This window comes from Bos mutus, chromosome 22 (genome assembly GCF_027580195.1).
Source record: "Bos mutus isolate GX-2022 chromosome 22, NWIPB_WYAK_1.1, whole genome shotgun sequence".
Classification (NCBI taxonomy): domain Eukaryota; kingdom Metazoa; phylum Chordata; class Mammalia; order Artiodactyla; family Bovidae; genus Bos; species Bos mutus.
In genome coordinates, this window is record NC_091638.1 from 38,929,353 (window position 1) to 38,955,020 (window position 25,668).

Below are 25,668 nucleotides of genomic sequence, written 5' to 3' on the forward strand. Positions count from 1 at the left end.
AGTCAGCTTGTGCAAAGGCCCTGTGGTCAGCAGAGGCCCTGTGGCATGGCAGCATTGAAAGAAGGCCAGTGGGGCTGGAGTCCAGAGAACAAAGTATGCCATAATCTGCCACAGGGCAGGAAGGGGCCACACCACGAAGAACCTTGCTAGACCACAGAGAGGAAGGATAGGCATGTGTGATTAGACATGTGTTTTGAGAGGATTACCCTGGCTGCAGTAAAAAGGGCTGGAGTCAATGTAGGAGGCCAGTTAGGATTCTATTGAGTTGGTTCCCAGGAGCTATGATGATGAATGTATTTGGGTCAATAGACACTCAGACTGCAAAAAATTCTTGAGAGATCACTGTTCTCTTCCCTCCCTCCCCACTGCCTCTTTCCTTTTCTATCTCAGTTAAACTAGCCTAGGATAATGAACATCTTTTTTATTGTTAATTCCGAATAAAGTCATAAAAAGGATAACCCCTAACAGCAGCTCTCCTCCTCCAAAGCATTATGAGCTGTTTGGCAGAACATGAATAATGTACTGAGATGTTCAAACAAAATAGTTCAAAGAAAGCACTGAATGTTTCCCTGACTAGGGAAAATCTGAGGGCATTGTGTGCCTTCAAGTGGTTCTTTGTATGAATACGCAAAGGCCTCAGATGCTCAAATCTGGGTGAAATTAACGAATGCGTGGAGGAGGAAGTTGGAACCAAAGCAACTTGTCACACTCCATCCTTCCTCCCTTTTTAAAAATTTAGTTTCAGACTGAAAATGAATGCTGTTTCTTTTTTATCACCATTGATAAAAATCCCAGTTTTCCCCCCAGCTGTCACCATAGCCTGATCATAATCAATGCTGTTAGGTTGTTGCATTATTTATATGTGCTTTTGGAAAATGTGTCATGTGGTGGGAAGAAAAACTTCTTTGGTGTTCATGCTAACATTTTAAGAAGTTGAGCCCAATATAGTGTCATATATAGAGAAGGAAGGAAAAAACTCTGATTATTTGAACATGCTGTTGTTTGATATTAGCTACTTAACTCAAAATGTAATTCATATCAGTTTATGGGGTTTAAAGGTTTCAGTTGCCAAGGTGAAGGATGAGCTGATTTTCGTGTGCATATGAATGCTTAAAACAGAGTTTCAGATTACAAATATTGAATGCTTTGGTTATACATTTACTCACTTCCATACATGTGCGTTATTATGTCCATATTAATAAACATCTCACACTGAAGCATTTTGCTTTTTTAGCTAGAAGTTAAGTTTTTTCTTTATTACTCTTCAGTCAGTGAGTAGGTATTAGCAGAACCCCACAGAGTGCTTGTTTGTATTTTTTGTTTTTTAATACCATAAGAATGCAGCTTTCATAACTATCATCAGGTCAAATCAGTCAGTAGTGGCTAACTAGAGTGCTGTTTTGAGAATGGTTCTGAAGCCAGATCTATATTCAGAGGAAAATAAAGCGTAATCAATATGATAAAAGAGGCACGAGTGCCTTGTGTTTGCCATTTCTAGAGTATCTCAAAGAGGTCTACCAAATTCATGTTTCTTCCTGTCTCTTCCTTTCTCCTTCCTATATGGATTCTCCTTCTAAGCTCTGCTCAGCTGCCTTCTAAAGCCGCAGGTGTTTCTCCGCTCCTCTGCCCTTTTCTTCATCATAGCTCACTGCTAATACTGCTGCTCTGCCTCCAGTTTCATCCGACAGGATGAAGGAGCCCGTGCACATTCACGCAGGTGCATTTTCTTCCTCCCTCTCGTTTGGACTTACTCAGAATCCTCTTCATCATTTCCTTTCTCTGAAGCTTGTATTTCTTCTCCTTTCCTCCTTGGTTCTGCTCACAGTTTTTCCCATTACTAATCTCTAACTGTCATCTCTGCTACTTGATTTTGATTACCCCAAAAAGTACCCTTTGGAGGGTCATCTTTCATCTGCCCTAATAACTCCACTTCATTATCTGACAAATTTAGCCCTTTTCCTGCCCTATTCATCTTCTGATTCTTGTCTCTGACTATTCCTACAACCAACTGATGCCCAACTGATGACACATTCTAAAACCAGGATTCCTGCTGCTAAGTCGCTTCAGTCGTGTCTGACTCTGTGCGACCCCATAGACGGCAGCCCACCAGGCTCCCCTGTTCCTGGGCAAACAAAAACACTGCCTCATGGTAAGAAAATCCCTCTACTCTCTTTCACAGGAGGTGGGCAAATATATCTGAGTTCTTGAAACCACAGTCTTTCCCTCTCCACTTGCACGCCTTCCTGAGAAGCTCACTGAAAAGGGGGATTTCAGTGACTCCTGCCTCAGCCCCTCATCAGTTTCCTACCAAAGCAGAAATGGTATGTTGCAAATGAAGGCAACGGTTTTTAAAGTAAGTATATCTCTTGAAAAACATCTGAGATATACTTACTTTAAAAAACGTTGCCTCTGCCGGCATTCAGAAGTTGTTTTGTGGAATTTACTCGACATTTGAGCAAGCTCTGGGAGTTGGTGATGGATAGGGAAGCCTGGCTTGCTGCAGTCCATGGTGTCACAGAGAGTTGGATACAACTGAGCGACTGAACTGAACTGAACAAGGATGAATATTTATCATGAGAATTATTGGGCTTAAAACTACTTATGAAGATGATATATCAGATGTATTAAAAGTATATTCAGATGATCAAAGAAAAGGAAATTTCTTTATTTTTCTCTAGAGCTGATCTGATAAGTTCTTACTTACACTGTAGTAGATAAAAGAAAGTGAAATTTTAATCTAAACCTGTAAATGTAATCCAGTAAAATAATTTTAAACATCCAAAAAAAATAAATAAAAATAAAATAAAAATAAAAAACGTTGCCTTCATTTGCAGCCTGGTGGGCTGCCGTCTGTGGGGTCGCACAGAGTCGGACACGACTGAAGCGACTGAGCAGCAGCAGCAGTGGATTTACAATGTTGTGTTAGTTTCTGGTGTGCAGCAAAGTACCTCAGTTACATATTCTTTTTAATATTCCCTTCAATTCTAGCTCATTTCCAGGTACTGAGTATAGCTCCCTGTGCTATACAGTAGGTCCTTGTTGGTCATCTATTTTATATATAATACTTTGTCTGTACTAAAACAAAACTCCTGACTTCCCCTCCCCAGCCTTCCCCTTCGGTAATCGCAAGCTTGTTTTCTCAGTCTGTGAGTCTGTTTCTGTTTTGTGGATAAGATCATCTATGTCATATTTGAGATTCCACATATAAGTGATGTCATATGGTATCCATTTTTCTGTCTCTGATTTTACTTCACCTAGTATGAACATCTCTGGGTCCATTCATGCTGCTGCAAATAGCATTATTTCATTCTTTTTTGTGGCAGAGTTATATCTCATTGTGTGTATATACCACTTCTTTGTCCATTCAGTTATTAATGGACAGGTTGCTTCCATGTCTTGGCTGTTGTAAATAGTGCTGTTGTGAACATCAGGGTGCATATATCTTTTCAAATAGTGTTTTCTCCAGCTATATCCCCCAGAGCAGGATTGCTGAATTATATGATAGTTCCGTTTTTAGTTTTTTAAGGAACCTCTCTACTGTTCTCTATAGTGGCTCTTACCAATTTATAATCCCACCAATAGTGAAGGAGGGTTCCCTTTTCTCCACACCCTCTCTAGCATTTGTTATTTGTAGATTTTTTTATGATGGCCATTCTGACCAGTATGAGGTGATACCATATTTTAGTTTTGATTTGCTGTTCTCTATTAATTAGTGCTGTTAAGCATCCATTCATGTGCTTTTTAGCCATCTGTATGTTTTACCAAAATGTCTATTTAGTCATAGAAATGTCTGTTTAGATCTTCAAAAGCAGTGTTTCTTGAAGGGTGGCACTCTTACTCTGCTGATAACAGAGATCATGTTAGGTGTTAGGAAGGCCTAGAATTGAGTAACATCAAGTCATATGAGAAGGAAGTTACCCCTCCATGTATTTTTCAGTTTTTCTGATCAAGTCAAGGAGAATGCTTATATTGGTTCTGGTAAATCTTTAATCTGAGGAGGCCTTACCAATAGCTGTGAAAAAAAGAGAAGCCAACAGCAAAGGAGAAAAGGAAAGATATACCCATTTGAATGCAGAGTTCCAAAGAATAGCAAGGAGAGATAAGAACGCCTTCCTCAGCGATCAGTGCAAAGAAATAGAGGAAAACAATAGAATGGGAAAGACTAGAGATCTCTTCAAAAAAATTAGAGATACCAGGGGAACATTTCATATAAAGATGGGCTCAATAAAGGACAGAAATGGTATGGACCTGACAGAAGCAGATGTTAAGAAGAGGTGGCCAGAATACACACACCTATACAAAAAAGATCTTCACGACCCAGACAGTCACAATGGTGTGATCACTGACCTAGAGCCAGGCATCCTGGAATGTGAAGTCAAGTGGGCCTTAGGAAGCATCACTATGAACAAAGCTAGTGGAGGTGATGGAATTCCAGTTGAGCTATTTCAAATCCTAAAAGATGATGCTGTGAAAGCGCTGCACTCAATATGTCAGTAAATTTGGAAAATTCAGTAATGGCCACAGGACTGGAAAAGGGCAGTTTTCATTTCAATCCCAAAGAAAGGCAATGCCAAAGAATGCTCAAACTACTGAACAATTGTACTCATCTCACACGCTACCAAAATAATGCTCAAAATTCTCCAAGCCAGGCTTCAGCAATACATGAACCATGAACTTCCTGATGTTCAAGCTGGTTTTAGAAAAGGCAGAGGAACCAGAGATCAAATTGCCAACATCTGTTGGATTATCGAAAAAGCAAGAGACCTTCAGAAAAACATCTGTTTCTGCTTTATTGACTATGCCAAAGCCTTTGACTGTGGGGATCACAATAAACTGTGGAAAATTCTGAAAGAGATGGGAATACCAGACCACCTGACCTGCCTCTTGAGAAACCTATATGCAAATCAGGAAGCAACAGTTAGAACTGGACATGGAACAACAGACTGATTCCAAATCAGGAAAGGAGTATGTCAAGGCTGTATATTGTCACCCTGCTTATTTAACTTCTATGCAGAGTACATCATGAGAAACGCTGGGCTGGAAGAAGCACAAGCTGGAATCAAGATTGCCGGGAGAAATATCAATAACCTCAGATATGCAGATGACACCACCATTATGGCAGAAAGCGAAGAAGAACTAAAGAGCCTCTTGATGAAAGTGAAAGAGGAGAGTGAAAACGTTGGCTTAAAGCTCAGCATTCAGAAAACTAAGATCATGGCATCCGGTCCCATCATTTCATGGCAAATAGATGGGAAAACAGTGACAGACTTTTATTTTGGGGGGCTCCAAAATCACTGCAGATGGTGATTGCAGCCATGAAGTTAAAAGACGCTTACCCCTTGGAAGGAAAGTTATGACCAACCTAGACAGCATATTAAATAGTAGAGACATTACTTTGCCAATAAAGGTCCATCTAGTCAAGGCTATGGTTTTTCCAGTAGTCATGTATGGATGTGAGAGTTGGACTGTAAAAAAAGGCTGAGCGCCGAATAATTGATGCTTTTGAACTCTGGTGTTAGAGAAGACCCTTGGGAGTCCTTTGGACTCAAGGAGATCCAACCAGTCCATGCTAAAGGAGATCAGTCTTGAGTGTTGATTGGAAGGACTGATGTTGAAGCTCCAATACTTTGGCCACCTGATGCAAAGAGCTGACTCATTTGAAAAGACCCTGATGCTGGGAAAGATTGAGGGCGGGAGGAGAAGGGACTGACAGAGGATGAGATGGTTGGATGGCATCACTGACTCAGTGGACATGAGTTTGGGTAAACTCCAGGAGTTGGTGATGGGCAGGGAGGCCTGGCTTTCTACAGTTCGTGGGGTCACAAGAGTCAGACTGAGCAACTGAACTGAACTGAACTGAAATCTTTAGTACCCCTACCAGCCTCATACTCAGAGCCTTTGGCAGACAAGAGCCTTCCATTAGAATCTAATAGCATGATTTAGATCTCATTTAACAAAAAATGTTTTCTGTGTACTGGGTCTTGGAATGATTTAAATAAGAATGGATTATTTTTCCTGGATGTCTCCTTTGAAGTTTATGTATAAGGGAATGATGTAGAAGGCAGACATTTATATTGTCTTAACAAGCGTACTTGGGATGCTCTCCTTACATCCAGCTAGTGCTGGGGCTATGGACATAAATAACAGAAATCAGGCCTTGGCCTCATGGGTCATTCATTCTGGTAAAGGACACAAAAAACAAACTAATGAACGAAAAATTTATGAGGTAATAAAGATTGTACTTTATATTACCTTCCAGTCATGGTTGGTGACATAGGTTTTTCTTTTTAAAGAACTATATTAATATTTAGATAGTGAATTAATTTACATAAAATATATTAAGCAAATAACAACACAGGTGATGCCTAAGTATGATTTTTTAAAAAATCATGTAGCTATCTTGTGTTGGTATGTGGAAATGGCGAAGATTGGAAAGATGACATGCAAATTAATTTGGAGAAATGGTGTAAGGAAACCTGATCTGTATTCCCTGAGTGCAGGATGCAGCCCCAGATGCCTGCCCTTCTCAGTGGATTCACATGGCACATGCTGCCATCCAACCACAGTGTGTGCTGAGGACTAAATACAAGAGAAATTTAAGGAATTCTGCTGAAAAGAAAGGCAGTTGCAGTCAGCAGCCCAACATTGTGCTAGCTTCTCTGAAATTATATTCTTCTGAACTGAAGCCAAGAATGCCACTTGGTATTTTATTATTTAGCAACTCTGTTATTCCCTGACAAACCATGGGCTTCATGATATCTGGATTTTATTACTGTCAGGAATTTGAAAATACGATCAAACCTTTTCCTGACATTTTCCAAGAGAATAAGAAACTAAAATATCCCAATGGTATACTGTGCTATAGCCATAGCATTTTCTAATGGCATCTTATCTGATAAGAACATATTTTTTATTAAAAAAAAAAAATACAGAGACTTGCTATAACATTTTTCTTCTGTGAAATATATTATTTGTCCTAATGGTATAATTCAGAGTGGGCCGGGCTTATTATGCCCAAATTATTCTTAGAAACACAGTTCCATTAAATTGCCCCACATTAAGTCAGTTACAAAGTCAGAAAGGAAGTCATGCCCTCCAGTTTGTTGTCTAATGCATCATCTTCTTAATGGTACTTCCTTCTTCAATTTAGCTAAAAATCTGTTCCTGTGTACTTGGAATGGTTTAAATGGAAAGAGTGCATGACCCCTTTGAAATTTAGGTATAAGGGATGATGCAAAGGGTAGCACTTATATTCCCTCAGCACATGTATGGGGGATGCTCTGCTTGTGGCCAGCGAGTGCTGGGGCCACAGCTGTGATTAGCACATCAAGCCCTGCCTTCATGGAATATACAGTCTAGTAAAAGGCACAGGCAGTAAACAAGTGAATAAATGAATTCACATTATAAAAACAGAACATAATTCAGTTCTGTGAGAAATGAACAGCCTGCTCCAGTAAAAAGTAACAGGGCTGTAGGGTACTCAAGTGAGCAAGGCAGCCCACTCAGAGTGGGTAGTGTGTGATATAACACCTGAAGGATGAGAAGGATCCAGCCATTAGAAGATTTTAAGCCAATGAGGGAGGGTACAATTGGATTTCCATCTTGAAACCTGGAGCCTCTTTACGGACCAAAGTAAACTCGAAACCGTGGATGTCTTGGTCAACAAATAAGACAACAAATAAGAGCACCTACAGTGTAAACTGGGAGATAATACAGACATGGCCCTCAGTTTTGTAGAGCCTTGAAAAAGCTGGCTGGAAACATCCCCGTGCCTGGACCACAGAGTGATCAGTTCTTCAGGAGCCACTTTAGGTTTGAAAACTGCAAAGCCACCACGTGGGAAAGGGAGTGAGGCCTCCTGAGAATCCGCTTCTTTATTGTCTACCTTTCTTGAAACTTCAGCTCAAGGTCATAGTCCAGAAGACAGTTATATAATACTGAGTGAGAACTTGATGCCATTTCTATGGATTTTCCTTTCTGAGGAAAAGGCTTAGCTTCATTCAGAGTTAATTAAATCATAAATGGTAAAGGCCAACACTGACCCAGAAATTCAGTTTTGCTAGGCTCCCTGAAGATGTCTGAGCTGGGAGGAAGCGCATTTCTAATCACAGTTTGCAGTGCTCAGACACCAGAAAGCCTGGTCCAGGAGCCACAACTTGTGTTGACAGCCAGTTTGTGTTTGCTGGAGGGTGAAAGGAAGCAGGCTGCTAAAGCAACAATCAGCAGGACAGTAGAAATGAACAGATGCTAGAGGATAAGCTTTGGAGAAGGTGCTCTGAGTGCTGCGTCGGGCTCCATCCTCAGTTAGCCACCCTCTCATGTAGGCCACCAAGCTTTCCAGCTTCACCACATCCTGAGAAGTGGTGTCCAAGACTCCTGCTCCCTCAAGAGTGCTATAGTTTTGTTTTGATTTGTTTTTTCTTCATCTAGCTGATCCTGAGAAGAGCCATAGTAGCAGAACTTAATGTAGAATTTTCAGGCAATAACATGAAGTTGTTTAAAACGTCTAGAGTTGATAGGAGTTCCAGAATCAGATTATTATGTGGTGACTGGCGTTTGGCAATTAGACCATGATACTCCATCCAGATGTGAGAAATTCATGAAAGTTCTGATTTCATGAAGAGTCCTATATTGGCTGGGTATGAAACAGCCCATGTATCAAAAGCTATCAAGCTTTTTTGATAGCTCTTTAAGAACTAAGGACTAAATGGACAGTAGGTTCATTTCCTTTCTAGCTCAGCTCCTCGAGTACCTTGCCAGAGCTGACTTGGCAATTACATCTGATGATGATGTGATCTGAGAACTGGATTTTTTGCCCATCACCGTCCAGTGGAAATCTAATTCAATATATGTCTCCTCAAGGCTTCCCAAGTAGCGCTAGTGGCAAAGAACTCTCTTGCCAATGCAGGAGATGCAAGAGATGTGGGTTTGATCCCTGGGTCAGGAAGATCCCCAGGAGAAGGAAGTGGCAACCCACTCCCGTATTCTTGCTTGGGAAATCCAATGGACAGAGGAGGCTGGCAGGCTACAGTCTATGTGGTCACAAAGAGTCGGACATGACTGAGCACAAGTTGGGTATAAAGAATGCAGTTCTGTACTTCAGTCTCCCAGGAGGAAGCTTCGCCAATTGCCCAGTGTGAGAAACCACTATATTTGGTATTGAGTGATCAGGGAGAATGTAGGGTGGAGTGTCATATAGTCCCTTACCTGTAGTAATGAGATACAACCCAGAAACTCCAAATTCTTACTAATGAGAAAACAAGAGAGGCTTGGTTTAGATTCATCTTGTGCTATCCACAGGAGCTCAGAATGAGAAGGAAGAGTGCTGGGTTTGAATCTCAATTCTGTGACCTTGGGCAGGTCACCTCTTCATGCTTCATTTCCCAAATTCTTGAGAAAATTAAATTAACATATATAAAGCGCTTAAAAACAGTGCCTGTTGCACAGTAGTCATGTTAGCTGTTATCATGGCCTCATTTTTATTTTGGAGGGAGAAGGGAGAGATGAGGGGAAAAAGTGAGCTGGGTCTAAAATAGTAATCACTAACATTGATCCAGCACTTTCTGTGACCAGGTACTATACCAAGTATTTCATAGTCGATGTCTTCTTTAATGCTCTACTGAAATTACAGGATAGGTACTATTGTCATTCCCATCTTACTGATGAAACTGCTGAGATTCAGGAAGGTTAAGTGATTTGGTCAAAGTTGCACAGATAATACAGAGCTAAGCCAAGAGCCAAATGTAAAGTCTGTATTTTTAACTCTTTCTGCTACCCTGCCTTTCTGAAAGAAGTCACTCCCCTAAAAGAAAGTCTTTTATTAGCATTAACTACTCAGCAGAATGGTCTAACAGGCTCATTTCCTTTCCATAAACTCAGTTTTCTTGTGGGTTAGATCACTGCCCCTATGTAAGTGGTGATGAATGTGCTGTCTCACTGGTGTTCCACGTCAGTGCAGACACTCAGCTCCGCAGCAGATTCCAGCCCATAGGGAGCCACATTGTGCGATGTTGTGTGTGCACGTCTGCTAAGAGGCAGGCCCTGCCCTGGAGGTGCTTACAGAATTCCAGAAGAGCTGCTGCTGAGCCTCATCCTTCCTCAGAGAAATCGTTATCAATAACCATTGTTCCTACCATTTATTAAAATACAGCAGGTGGCAGGCACCGAGCCACCTGTTACCAAATGGTAGCGTCACACAAAACTGGGTGTGAATCCCAGCCTCACTGCTCACCTGCTGGGTGACCTTGAGCAAGTGGATGCTCCTCACTGGGTTTCAGTTTCTTCTAATTTGAAATGGAGACAGTAATACATCCTGTCCCCGTGGAACTAATGTTGAAAAGTGCTATGATTCAAGCTAAGAGCTGAGTCCAGTGGGTGGTATATTGTAATCTCTTGAGAAACATTGCTAGTAGCAAAAACCCAGTATAATATCAGTGAGTCCCACATGGTAGTGTTAGGAAATAGATGCTCATTTCCCCCACCTTACATATTAAAAAAAAAACTTAGAAAAGTTAGGCAGGCTTTGCTAAAATCCTACAACTCCCAAAACCTAGGTCATAGGATTCCAAGTACGTGAAAAGCAAAGAGCCAGGTCTGCCAAAGGAGAAAGGGCTCTATTGCTAAAACGCTTTCCAGTGCATGAGAACAGATGCTCGAGCATGAATCTAATCATACAGGACTTGGTATCGCCCAAAATATCACCTGGGTATTTGTCTCACCCAAAGCTGAGACAATGCTACTCTGGACCCCAGTTGTGCCACTGACACTGTTACAGTGGGTAGGTTACTAAATCCTTCTGAACCTCAGTTTCTTCATCTGTAAAATGAGGCTAATAATACTTATGAAGTTATTGATGAGGTGTCTATTTAATAATATATGCTGAGCACTGGCACAAATGGAAGGCTGTTATTCTTACCTTTATAATTATTGTTGCCATCACTGGAGCCAGGATGGAGAGGAAAACAGCACAGGCCATCCAAGTCAGGCAGTGTGAACTAAAGAAGTTTAAGATACTTTCTCTTTCAATTAGATATCCTTTTGTAGTTTGCCTTGAAATGTATTCATTTACGTTTTGAGGGAGGGTGAATTCCCGCCACCTCACCATCCCTCTTCAGCTCTTTTGGCTGGTTGAATAATTAAATCAATACAAGACAGATTAATAGGGAAAAAAGTAAATTCATAAATTCATATACACAGGTCTCATAAAAACAGGTCCCCAAAAGTGACCAAACTAGGCTATTTATATATCATTTATAGACAAACAAACTATTTGTGAAGATTTAACAAGGGGGGTTTTGCTTAGGGTAGGAGACTAATGAAGAAGCAAGAAAGTGTATTTTTATAGTCTTCTTAGCCTTAAATCACCAGCTCAGTGACAGGATGCTTTCTGTCCTCCTGGTGTATGGAAGATACTGCTACGTGGGAGATTTAGATCATGCTGTTGGGGCAAGAAAGAGGTCAGAGTGTGTTTTTATATCATTTCCCCCTACTGACTGTTCAAGTAACTCTTAACAGTAATCAATGCGCTATTGTGGCATATAGGGCAACCACACCTCTGAGCCCCAACAATAATATAGATTCTTTACTCATACTTGTTAAAATCCATGTATCGAATTAGTTTTCCTGTAGTGCCTTACTTGTATGATGGTTAGTAAATCTTGATTGACTCAGGTCAAAGCCTTAACGGCAAATGGTGAAGGACTCTGGGCAAAGGTAAAAAGTGGGCACATAGAACGGACTTGGAAACCTCTTTAGAATACTCATGGCCATAAATATCACTGTGGCAGAGATGTCTCCACTCAGATGAGTTCTCAATATCTGAAAGAACAGAAATGGCTGCAAATCTTCCAGAAGAACAGGAAAAAAACCCTAAAAAATAAAGTGAACCCATTTTGTGAGTTCTTCCTGACACCAAACCACTAGTACTTTTCAAGTGTGAACAAAGTACATACACACTGCGCACATCCCCTCCAAAGAGTCACTGGGTACATCACAGGGTGAAATAATGTTGGAAGATTTGGGAGTGTCTTGACATTTATCTAATTCAGGCACAGTTCTGCTGTTATGGATTTTTCTTTTGTAAATTTGCTAGAGAGATAGAAGGAATACAGAGATCTTTTGTCTACTGTTACTTCATATATCAAGCAATACAGTAGAGTTGCAATATCAGTGTTTGAGAATTGTTAGGAAAGAGGAGTCCGAAGTAGGAATGTCAGTGTCTGAAGCCCTCGTTCTGCTCTGCCGTGCCTGTCACCTTGCTTTTCTCCCTGTTGTGTCTGCTATCCACTCCAGCAACAGAACTAGGTGATTTTCTTTTGAGCCAAATATTTGAAACCTGAGAAATGCTTCTCTCTCTCTCTTTCTCACTCTCCTACCCTAGAGAGACCCCAAACAAGACACACCTCCAAACTAGCCTGGTCTTTGGACATGGCAACCTCTGGAAGAACTCCTTGTGCTCTTTTGGTCACTTGTGATGAGAATTCACCCCATGGGGCTGCTACTCGGTGATCCCTCAAGTATTTGTCAGTCAGGGGAGAATCAGATCCCAGGGAGAGGAGCATGAGATAGCATTCTCCATACTCTCTTGCTCATTCATCTAGCCCTTTCTTCCTTTTATCTTGTTTATCTGAGTGGCTGCTATATGCTAAACCATGTGCAAGGTGCTGAGAATATAGCAGTGAACAAAAGAAGCAAAAATCCCACCATAACGGTACCCACAGTCTAAGAGGACAGGCAAACAATAGGAAGGCCATTGCAGGTCAGTGAGCAGAGATGCACCAGAGTTTGGCTTTGGCCTTACTGTTCAGTCAGAATCTGTGTACCTTTGCTTTAGCCTGACAGTCAGATAATATCTCAAAGTCATCTCTGGCATCTTTGCACTTGAGTATGGTCAGTGATATAGATAATCATCATAGGCGATAATCATCATAGGCAATCGGTGTGATACTATCTGAAATAAAAGCAAGATATATATCATTCTGCTTTTTGTTAATATCTGCATATTCTGAAATATAAGTGAGCATTCCAAATGTGTATTAGAATAAAAAATCTTTATATATGCTTTGTATATTGAAATTCTCTGTCAGTGGTATATATATATACACACATATATTTATTATCAAATGTCAACATAATAATGTACCATTAAAACTTTATTTTATATGAAAAAATAAAGATTTTCAAAGAGTTAAATAAGTAGGTGACTATTAAAAGAATATAACTGGATATCTTTAGGATGACTATCATATTCCATTTGAGCCAAGAAATCTTCGTAAAATTTAAATAATTGTCAAGGCAGAAAAATTAAGGTTAGGCTATTTCATAATTCTAATCTTTCAGTAGACCCATTTGCTGTTCTAGCGTTCATCACATTATATAAAAAAAAGATTAAACTTAAAATAGTCAGTTGCTATCTGAAAGGAAGAAAAGCTTAACCATTTGCTTTCACTGTTAGCATTTCCCCACACTATCAGAATTGATCCCAAAATATCTACGTCTTCACCAAGCTCAAGGCAAAGTAAACATCTCTTTGGCATCCATCTTAAATGTGCCATATAACAGCACCAGGGGGACATGTTTAGCTGATAGTGCTAGGAAATTATTGTTCCTACACCGCAATAACAGAAGCTTGAATTGTTACTGTTAAAACTGTAATAATAAAATTGTAACTAAATTACTAGCTTTACAAATTTAAAATAATACTCTCCTGAATTGTATTCCTCTCAGAAATACAGGATAATATTTTTAAATAAATGATTAAATCTGCTAACATCTCTTTATATTATTTTTAATTAATTTTTATGGGAGTATAGTTGATTAAAATGTTGTTAGTTTCTGCTGTACAGCAAAGTGAATCAGTTATACATACGCATATATCCAGGGTTTTAGATTCTCTTCCCATATGGATCCTTAGAGTGGAGTTCCCCGTGATGTGCAGTGGGTTCTTACTGTTGTGTGTAGTAGTGTGTACATGTCAGTCCCACCCTCTTCGCTCTTGATAACCTTAAGTTTGTTTTCTATGTCTGTGACTCTATTTCTGTTTTGTAAATAAGTTCGTTTGTACCCTTTTTTAAGATTCCACATATATACATTAATATACACTATTTTTTTTCTTTTTCTGATTTCACTCAATAAGATAATCTCTAGGCCCATCCATGTTGCTGCAGATAGCATTATTTCATTCTTTTTTATGGCTGAGTGATATTCCATTGTACATATTACCACATCTCTTTTTATCCATTCAACCGTAGATGGCCATTTAGGTCCCTTCCATGTCCTGGCTGTGTGAATAGTGGTGCCACAGACATTGGGGTGCCAGTATCTTTTGTTTCTCTCCAGATATGTGCCCAAGAGTGAGACTGCTGGATCATATGGTAGCTCTATTTTTTTTTAATAATTTCACTTGATTATTGTATTCTCAACAGCTTATTCTGTGACGTTAATACTCAACTTTGGTCAAATATTTATTTGTCACCCTCTATCCATTTGTTTTTCATGCAGAATGCAGGTTTAGGGCCCCTTGAGGTCTGCTGTAAAGAAATGATGCAAAGAGATTTGGTGGAGACTAAGTAAGTTGGGAAAAGGCAGCTGTTAGAATGAGGTTGGTCAGAAAGTGTTTCCAAGAGTTGACAGTTAAACAAGAAGGAACTGGTCAGACAAAGAGCTGGACAGAGAGACTGGCGGGTTCAGGGACCTTAAAAAGAAACTGACATGTTTGAGGGGCAGATAAACAGCCAGAGGGGCTGGAGCAGAGCAAGGACAAAGGGAGACCAAAGCAGGTTAACAAGGATGGCTGAAGGTAGATCCCACAGGGTCTGGAGGCCAAGGTCAGAAGCTTGGATTTTAAGGGTGAAAGCTATCTGATGGTATTTACGTGTTTAAAAGATCCTTCTGGCTGCTGTGTGGAGAATGACTTCATGGGCCATCGTGGAAGCAGGGACACCATTTGGTAGGCTGTTGCAGTCGTGTGGGAGATGACGGAGGCTGCTGGTACCCAGGAATAGGAGTGAAAGGGACGAGTTCCAGAAGATGTGGTGCGTACAGACAATGGAGACTCAGCCATAAGAAGGAGTGAAAGGATGTCATTTGTAGCAACACAACATGGATGGACGTAGTGATTATCATGCTAAGTGACAGAAGTCAGACAGAGGAAAACAAATACCATATGATATCACATGTGGAATCTAAAAAAGAATGCAGATGACTATATATATTAATAAAACAGAGACAGACTTATAGAAAACACACTTATGGTTTGGGGAAAGGAACAGAGTTCGGACAAATTAGAAGTATGAGATTAACAAGTATAAGCTACTATTCATGAAACAGATAAGCAACAAGGATTGCTGTATGGGATTTACTGTATAGTTCAGGGAATTATATCCAATATCTTGTAAAAACCTATAGTGGAATATAATCTGCGAAAACAACTGAATCACTGTGCTGTACACCTGAAACTAATACAGTATTGTGAATCAAGTATACTTCAATTGAAAAAAAAAAGATACATTGGGACCTCAAACCAAGATTCTGCTCATACCCATTTTCTACTCTTTTCCAAGGGGAGCACAATGCCCTCAGACATAGTACTGTGTTACATTCTGGCCCTTGTCATCTCTTGGTTCCCCGCTGTTTCTAGGTGTTTCAGATCAGATCAGATCAGTCGCTCAGTCGTGTCTGACTCTTTGCGACCCCGTGAATCGCAGCACGCCAGGCCTCCCTGTCCATCACCAACTCCCGGAGTTCACTCAGACTCACATCCATCGAGTCGGTGATGCCATCCAGCCATCTCATCCTCTGTCCTCCCCTTCTCCTCCTGCCCCCAATCCCTCCCAGCATCAGAATCTTTTCCAATGAGTCAGCTCTTCGCATGAGGTGGCCAAAGTACTGGAGTTTCAGCTTTAGCATCATTCCTTCCAAAGAAATCCCAGGGCTGATCTCCTTCAGAATGGACTGGTTGGATCTCCTTGCAGTCTAAGGGACTCTCAAGAGTCTTCTCCAACACCACAGTTCAAAAGCATCAATTCTTCGGCGCTCAGCCTTCTTCACAGTCCAACTCTCACATCCATACACGACCACAGGAAAAACCATAGGCTTGACTAGACGGACCTTTGTATTACCCCCCAAACCTGCTTTTGCACACGTTATTTGCCAGTGTGTACATTGTGGTTCCAATGTCTTGGTGAATGACCTTGAGTGTGTTGCAGCCAGCAGGCATCTCTTACAACCCTGTGAGTGCTGGATGTACAGCTGGGACAGTTGGTTCCCTGGCTGGGTCTTTTGTTCTCTGTGAGGATTACTCCACAGCTGTGCCACATCTGTTCCCTCTCCACCTTAGCAAAGATACACCTTTACACAACGCTACATGCTGACATGAGGGTGACATCGACACCAGCCAAAAATGAAAATTAAAGGCATTTGCTTCTCCCTTAAGCTTACATGCCCTGCTTGGTGTAAAAGTTAGATTGCACTGTGCTTAGGGAGGTATGAATGTGAAAGGATTTCAAGAAGTAACCTACAACCGGCTCAACGTCACTGAACGAGGCAGCAGCTCTCTGTAAATAATGTGAGTGTTGAGCACTTAAAGTCTTTTTTAAGAGCCATGTTTAGTTATATTTAAGTAAATGACGTTTGACTCCAACTTCACAGTGGAGTCTTAGACCTAGGATTCTCCTAACAGGTGTAGCTGCTGAAAAAGTGTGGGTGGAAAATACAAATCTTGTACATAAACATCAGACAATATTTTCTGTTTTGTATAAAGCACCATGCTTGTTCTTATTATTGGCTTAGTTTTAAAAATCAGATTTAATGTTTCAGATCAAAAAATTCATATGTTGACAAAAATTGAGACAAATGTAAGGAGAATTTTTACTCATGATCCCAATATTCATCAATAGTGAATGTAAATGTCTCGGTGGTGTTTTCCCAGTTTGCGGTTCTGCATCTATGAGTGTATATACTTAACACTCCACAAATGTAGGCACATGATACAGACCCCTGTATGGAAATCTTTATATTCATTTATGGTTGTTTCTTTTGGAGAAATTCCTGGGATAATGGTTCATAGTTATTTCCTATTGGTGAGTAGAGTGACCAGCTCTCCCACTTTGCCCAGGACTTGCCAGTCTTAGCAGTAAATATCCTGTGTCCTAGAGCACGTTGGGATGGTTGGTCACCCTATTCAAGTGAACACACATTTTCAGCCTCCATCACCCTGCAAGCAAGGTGCTGGGGAGAGGATATGACTAATAGTCATTTGATGAGTTTATTTATTGGGGTCTTCAGCCATCAGGATGCCGTCTTTGTCTCTGGGGCCTCAGAGAATTCCTGGCAGTTTTTAAACTTGAAAGTGAAAGTTGCTCAGTCTTGTCTGACTCTTTGCGACCCCACGGACTATATAATCCATGGGATTCTTCAGGCCAGAGTACTGGAATGGGTAGCCTTTTTCTTCTCCAGTGGATCTTCCTTACCCAGGAATAGAACTGGGGACTCCTGCATTGCAGGCGGATTCTTTACCAACTGAGCTATTTGGGAAGCCCCAAATTAAGATGTGATACAGTTTTTTGTATACAAACAGCAGACAAATCATTGTGCTCAGATGAAGGTCATTCTCCAGCCTCACTGAGCAATCTGAATTTGCTCCATTTATCTGGATACATAAAAAAAGCTCACAATTAGAATTATTATATAAAGAGCAGAGTAATAGTTGATGTAACTAAGCGGGCAGGTTACATTGTGATGTTTACACATTGAGGTGAGAAGAATTAATTTCTTAGTTATATTTGTATAGGATCTTGGGTGAGTAAAGCATGGAGAGAAAGCAGAGTTGCAGATTAAATTATTCAGGGAGAGACAAGGCACATGAAACAGATACAACTCTTGCAGAACTTTTCCAGATCTTCTGCAAGAACTAGTAATAATGTGAGTCCTGTTTGGAATAGAGTTTGGGAGTTAGTTCCTTCTCCATTTTTTTTTTTAGCCTACTGAGATCCACATTGTGTGTTAAGTTCAAGTGAAAATGTGTCTGCCAGGCAAGTCAGGGAACCAAGGTTAATACCACGGGCTTTAATTAAAGTAACCAAAGATCAGCTACCAACTTCATTACCTAGTGACTAATTTTTTTCTAGAATCTAAGAAAAAGTATTATACACAGAAAAATGTATAGTAAAAAAAGATATATTTTCCTCTATATAAGTATATAGAGAAAAAACAAAATAATGTAAACATAATTGAGATGCAGTCATAGACATAATTTGAGGAAAGAATTTTCTCTTCCTTTTGAAATTTCATATCTCTTTTTAAAAGTAAACTAAGAAAAAGATTTGACCCATATTCAAAATGGAGCACTTAAGAAATAAGATGAGAAATGCACATAACCTTGAGGACACTCTAAATAGAGAGGCAGTTAATAGGGCTTAGTTCTAAACCTAGGTTGCCAGGGTAACTAAAACCATGTTTCTTGAAATTGACATCAAGCACCTTGTTAAAAAGTGAGGATAAATCACAGAAAACTCCAGACCAGCAGTATTTGCAATGATTTTTTAGACCCAAGGTGCTGATTAGAAGTACATACTTTCTCTGCATGAGGTTAAATCTAATCAAGGGACAAGTGATTAAAATTTCTTCCTACAATTACTTATTTTAAAAAGAAAATGAGATAGTGCAGATACAAAAATATTGTCAGTTCAGCCAAAACAAAAACTATGGTTTGATGCAACTCTGCTGCCTGGCTGTTAAGATCTCTTGATCCACTTTGCATCCTGGTATATTCTGGTTGTTCTGCACTGATTCATATTCTGTTTCCTTATTTATTCAGCAGTCATTTATATAAAATAGGATCCAGACACTGCTCTAGCTATAAGAGTACAACAATGAACAAGACAGTCTCTGCCCTCAGAGAACCTATTCTAGTGGGAGGAGAAATAAAGTAAGAGAGAACCTATTCTAGTGGGAGGAGAAATAAAGTAAGAGCGAACGTATTCTAGTGGGAGGAGAAATAAAGTAAGTATGTAAACAAATAAGATCACCAGGCTCCTCTGTCCGTGGAGCTCAGCATTCAAAAAAGTGAGATTATAGCATCCGGTCCAATCACCTCATGGCAAATAGATGGGGAAACAGTGGAAACAGTGACAGAGTTTATTTTCTTGGGCTCCCAAATCACTGCAGATGGTGACTGCAGCCTTGAAAGTAAAAGACGCTTGCTCCTTGGAAGAAAAGTTATGACCAACCTAGACAGCATATTAAAAAACCGAGATGTTACTTTGCTAACAAAGATCCATCTAGTCAAAGCTATGGTTTTTCCAGTAGTCAAGTGTGGATGTGAGAGTTGGACTATAAAGAAAGTTGAATGCTGAAGAATTGATGCTTTTGAACTGTGATGTTGGAGAAGACTCTTGAGAGTCCCTTGGACTGTGAGGAGATCCAACCAGTCCATCCTAAAGGAAATCAGTCCTGAATACTCATTGGAAGGACTGATGCTGAAGCTCCAATACTTTAGCCACCTGATGCGAAGAACTGACTCATTTGAAAAGACCCTGATGCTGGGAAAGATTGAAGGCAGGAGGAGAAGGGGACGACAGAGGACAAGATGGTTGGTTGGCATCCCGGACTCAATGGACATGACTTTGAACAAGCTCCAGGAATTGGTAATGGACAGGGAGGCCTGGCATGGCCATGGAGTCACAAAGAGTCGGACATGACTGAGCAACTGAACTGAACTGAAATAATGAAGACTACCAGGTTCCTCTGTCCATGGGATTCTCTAGGCAAGGATACTGGAGTGGGTAGCCATTCCCTTCTCCAGGGAATTTCCCGACCCAGGGATTGAACCTGGATCTCTTGCATTGCAGGAATGGAAGCAAGGAAGCCCTTTAAGACAGCAGTGAGTACTATGAACAAATGAAAAAGGGTAATATGAGGCATCACTACGAACAAAGCTAGTGGAGGTGATGGAATTCCAGTTCAGCTATTTCAAATCCTGAAAGATGATGCTGTGAAAGTGCTGCGCTCAATATGCCAGCAAATCTGGAAAACTCAGCAGTGGCCACAGGACTGGAAAAGGTCAGTTTTCATTCCAATCCCAAAGAAAGGCAATGCCAAAGAATGCTCAAACTACCACACAGTTGCATTCATCTCACACGCTAGTAAAGTAATGCTCAAAATTCTCCAAACCAGGCTTCAACAATACGTGAACTGTGAACTTCCAGATGTTTAAGCTGGTTTTAGAAAAGGCAGAAGAACCAGAAATCAAATTGCCAACATCCACTGGGTCATCAAAAAAGCAAGAGTTCCAGGAAAACATCTATTTCTGCTTTATTGACTATGCCAAAGCCTTTGACTGTGTGGATCACAATAAACTGTGAAAACTCCTGAAAGAGATGGGAATACCAGACCACCTGACCTGCCTCTTGAGAAACCTATATGCAAATCAGGAAACAACAGTTAGAACTGGACGTGGAACAACAGACTGATTCCAAATAGGAAAAGGAGTACGTCAAGGCTGTATATTGACACCCTGCTTACTTAACTTATATTAAGAGTACATCATGAGAAACACTAGACTGGAAGAAGCACAAGCTGGAATCAAGACTGCCAGGAGAAATATCAGTAACCTCAGATATGCAGATGACACCACCCTTATGGCAGAAAGTGAAGAGGAACTAAAGAGCCTCTTGCTGAAAGTGAAAGAGGAGAGTGAAAAAGTTGGCTTAAAACTCAGCATTCAGAAAACGAAGATCATGGCATCTGGTCCCATCACTTCATGGCAAATAGATGAGGAAGCAGTGTCAGACTTTATTTTTGGGGGCTCCAAAATCACTGCAGATGGTGATTGCAGCCATGAAATTAAAAGACGCTTACTCCTTGGAAGGAAAGTTATGACCAACCTAGATAGCATATTCAAAAGCAGAGACATTACTTCGCCAACAAAGGTCCATCTAGTCAAGGCTATGGTTTTTCTAGTGGTCATGTATGGCTGTGAGAGTTGGACTGTGAATAAAACTGAGTGCTGAAGAATTGATACTTTTGAACTGTGGTGTTGGAGAAGATTCTTGAGAGTCCCTTGGACTGCAAGGAGATCCAACCAGTCTATTCTAAAGGAGATCGGTCCTGGGTGTTCTTTGGAAGGAATGATGCTAAAGCTGAAACTCCAGTACTTTGGCCACCTGATGTGAAGAGTTGACACATTGGAAAAGACTCTGATGCTGGGAGGGATTGGGGGCAGGAGGAGAAGGGGAGGACAGAGGATGAGATGGCTGGATGGCATCACTAACTCAATGGACATGAGTTTGGGTGAACTCCGGGAGTTGGTGATGGACAGGGAGGCCTGGCGTGCTGCAGTTCACGGGGTCGCAAAGAGTTGGACACGACTGAGCAACTGAACTGAACTGAAAATGAGGGGAAATGGTGGATCAGGGGAAGTTCCCTTTATTAATAAATTGGTCAGGAAATTTCTTCCTGAGATGCTGCTCTGGGAGTTGAGAACTCAGTGTCAAGGAGTCAGCCACCTGGAGAGCAAGCAGAAAAATGTTCCAGGAAGAGAATAGAACCAGTTTAAAGCCCCTGAGGTGGAAATAGCTTATGATGGTCAAGGAAAAGAAAGAAAAGTGTTGTATCTGGAATACATAATAAGCAAGGGGGACTGTTATGAAACAGATAGGCAACAGCCAGACTATGTAGATAGAGCCCTGTGGGCCATTAAACGACTTTGGGTTTCAATTTAACAGCCAGAGGAAGCCATTGGAAGTTGTGAGCAAAGGATGACCATCCTGCCAGATACCGTGTGGGTCCTATGTGTGTGATGGGTCAGGAGATAAGCAGAACACCAAATACCTTCGTAACCTTCTGGTTCAAAGTTGAGTGATAGCTTCATGGGTGTTGTGTAATTACTATGCTTCAGAAATTATGTATATGGCTCTATTACTTGCCAACATAAAGCAATGAAGTGCTAATGGATGCTACAAGACTGATAAGCCTCAAAAACATTATAAGGAAAAGAAGCTAGATGCAAAGAACCCCATTTATGCAATCCCATTTATATGATACATCCAAAAAAGCCGAATAATAGAGACAGAAAGTGGACTAGTGCTTCCCCAGAACTGCAGGCAGAATTGCAGGCAGATTTTTGGGAGATAATGGTTATATTGTAAAATTGGATTATAATGGTGGTTGCTATCATGTAAATTTACTGAAAATCATTGAATTTTACACTTAAAACATGAATTTTATGGTATATAAATTAGACATGGATAAGGCTGTTATTTAAAATTATCAGAAGAAAAGGAATTCCATATCTGTCCTTGTATAGCCAGGACATGGAAGCAGCCTAGATGTCCATCAGCAGATGAATGGATAAGAGAGCTGTGGTACATATACACAATGGAGTATTACTCAGCCATTAAAAAGAATACATTTGAATCAGTTCTAATGAGGTGGATGAAACTGGAGCCTATGATATAGAGTGAAGTAAGCCAGAAGGAAAAACACCAATACAGTATACTAACGCATATATATGGAATTTAGAAAGATGGTAACAATAACCCAGTGTACGAGACAGCAAAAGAGACACTGATGTATAGAACAGTCTTATGGACTCTGTGGGAGAGGGAGAGGGTGGGAAGATTTGGGAGAATGACATTGAAACATGTAAAATATCATGTAAGAAACGAGTTGCCAGTCCAGGTTCGATGCACGATACTGAATGCTTGGGGCTAGTGCACTGGGACGACCCAGAGGGATGGTATGGGGAGGGAGGAGGGAGGAGGGTTCAGGATGGGGAACACATGTATACCTGTGGCGGATTCATTTTGATATTTGGCAAAACTAATACAATTATATAAAGTTTAAAAATAAAATAAAATTTAAAAAAAAGAGACACTAGGAAACTAGTAGGAAGCCTACTGGTGGGGAGCTGTCCAAGCGAGAGATGATGGTGACTTAGACTGGAATGACAGTGGAGAAAAGCAGACATGTTTTGGAGAGTGATGCAAAAAGGCTCATGGTAAAATTAAATGTGTGCATGCATGGAAGTAACTGGAGGAGAATCCAGAGTAAGGTCTCAGTTTGGGGTTTGAGTGAGCGCACAGTGGTGGTGCCACTTCCTGAATGACAGGAGCAGATCATTCTGTCAGCATACCTGCTAAGTCAGTATCCGTAGGCAGCCTGGTGCTGGTAATTAGTAAGTTTTGCATGTGCGCACACACACACACACACACATATACATTTAGTCAACTATAGAGGATTCAGAGTTGTCCCTGTGTTAACAGCTCTCTAATTCTCTTGTGCTTTTATATGCCCTTTTTTTTTTTGGAGTCTGGAAGAAAATGATTGCTCCCTGGCCGGTGTGCATGGGGAATTGCGTCTCATCTGCATCCTGCCTCATCAGGGTCGTGGCCCCGAGCGAGTGATGTGGCTCGGGACACACTCTCCCTTGTAGCAGTGCAGGCTCGCACAGTTTTTTACTTCCCCACAGACGCCGGGGGCATGGAGGGGGTCTTTCCACTCTGGTTATGCCCATGGGAGGCAAGTCACACAGCAGACACCTTCCTAATTGGTTTTCTCCTAATTTGTGAATCTGAACAAAGGAATACTCCACTCCACCTACAGTAGAGCAGACCTAAATATTTAGACATTATGAGCATGAACAACGTTACCTGCAAAAACTTCCTCGGGGACAGATCAACTGATTTATGAACATGTTGCTTACCCTGCAGCTTCACAATTAGAATTTCATATGACAGTATGAGGCTGAATATATTTGAGATCTCAAATAGTAATGGCTTTTCACGGAGAGGGAGAATTCGTTTCTTCCCAGTGGTTTTAAAAGCGTGAACTAAGAGTAAAATAGTTTGAAGGAGGGAGGGAGGGGACTGAATGCAGGCTTAAGTGATCGCCTGTAATCAAAACTACATCACAAAGAAACAACAGATTAGAGCCCTCTATCTCTCTATAGATTGTATAAATAACAGCTTAAATGGTGAATAGAAGTAATATATTTATGTATAATTTTTAAATTCCATGTCATCATATAATTTAAAAGAAAGACATCAGTAATGGTTTGTTTTCAAGACTGTCAGGTTATTCTGAGAGCATTACTCTGTTTAGTCATTTCTGTAGTTAAGGCATCAAGACGGTTGCTGTCTTTTTAAAATCCCTCAGTTTGAAATTTTCAGTTCTGTAAACAGGCCATAAAGTAGGTCTTATTTGCTTTCTAACAAATAAGGCAGAACAGCTTGCCCACAGAGATTTAAATCATAATTTACATTTAGGTTTATTTTTATAGACAGGCCATAAGTACGATTTGCAAAGCTGGATAAAACCAAGGCACTAGAAAATTAAAAAGAGAGATTTATTTTTCCCTTTAAAATTGAGCTCAGTTGTAATTTAAAACTAACTGCTTTAATTATGTAGAATAATTGGATTAGGCAGAGGTTTGCATAGTTTGTCAGAATCAGAATATGACAGTTGATGTTTGCCATTGTGTTCTGTTGAAAGCAAGATGTGCACACACACACACACAAGATGCACACACATATACACACACACAAACCAGAAAGAAAGTGGACTGTAATGTGGAAATGATTCAGAGGAATTAAGGACTTAACATTATGTAAAAACAAATCCTCATGCATACATATTAATGAGATTTCACAGAAAAATCTCATTTTTTCACAGAAAAAAATTCTGTATTTGACTTTAAGAAGAATTAGGACATATATCTACTTGTAAGTCACCCTCCCTTTTTCAAATCCATCATATTTTTACCATCCACTGCAGTTAAATCAGTCAGCACTGAAATATACAGTGTTTAGCTTGGCTCTGTCTTTTCTAAAACTACAGTCATTCCTGACCGCCCTCACACCATACCTGCATACAACCAGCACTAATTATTTGTTTTATTCATATTTTAAAAAATCTACTCGTATTCTAGAACTTAGGTTTAAAGGAGATCTTTTTCTGTCTGATTGTGAATAGAGAGTAGCCATAAAAATAACTTCAGTGAAAACAAAACAACTTTAGTAAATTCTAGATTGAATCTGTTCCCTGCAGAAGGAGGCGCCAGTGTCAACAAACTGCCATCTCTTTTAAATAAAAGAGGATGAGCAAATTCAAGAGATTCTTCTGCCATGCTGATCCAGTCTTCTTGAGGAGTCAGAAGGAAGGGGAGAGGTTGGCTGTCTAGCATGGGCATTTGTTGCCCCCTCTTTGTGCCACCTAATACCATCTCCAGAATACTAGGTCTGCATTTTGAGAATCACAGTACTCAATAACTATTTGTTAAAGTGCTTAAATATACTCGGAATTTCTGGAATGATTTTCCAAGAACATTTTGTGGTTTTCCCTCTGCTTAGTAAATCTTCCATGCCAGCTTGTGAAGTAAAGTAACTGAGAAACAATTAGTTTCAAATGTTTGAAATTAATTGACATTACTGAAGGTGGACAGTCAAGACAAAAGAAAGAAAATGTTTTTCTCCACAACTAACTTTGTCTCTTGACTTATCTGAATAAAACATCAAATGAAAGTATTAATTCTTGATGGGAAAACCAAGGAAAGGTCCATAGGGAAGGGAACATTTGAAATAGGCTCTTGCTTTTCTCTGAATTTTATTTTTATATGCATGAGCATTTTTTATTATAGCCTTGAAAAAGACAAGATAAAAATTACTGAAGAGG

General features: G+C 40.3%; 1 protein-coding gene across 1 annotated transcript in view; it reads left to right on the forward strand.

Moving 5' to 3' along the window:
- CADPS (calcium dependent secretion activator) overlaps nucleotides 1–25,668 on the forward strand; it is a 476,711-nt gene that overhangs the window by 226,253 nt on the left and 224,790 nt on the right.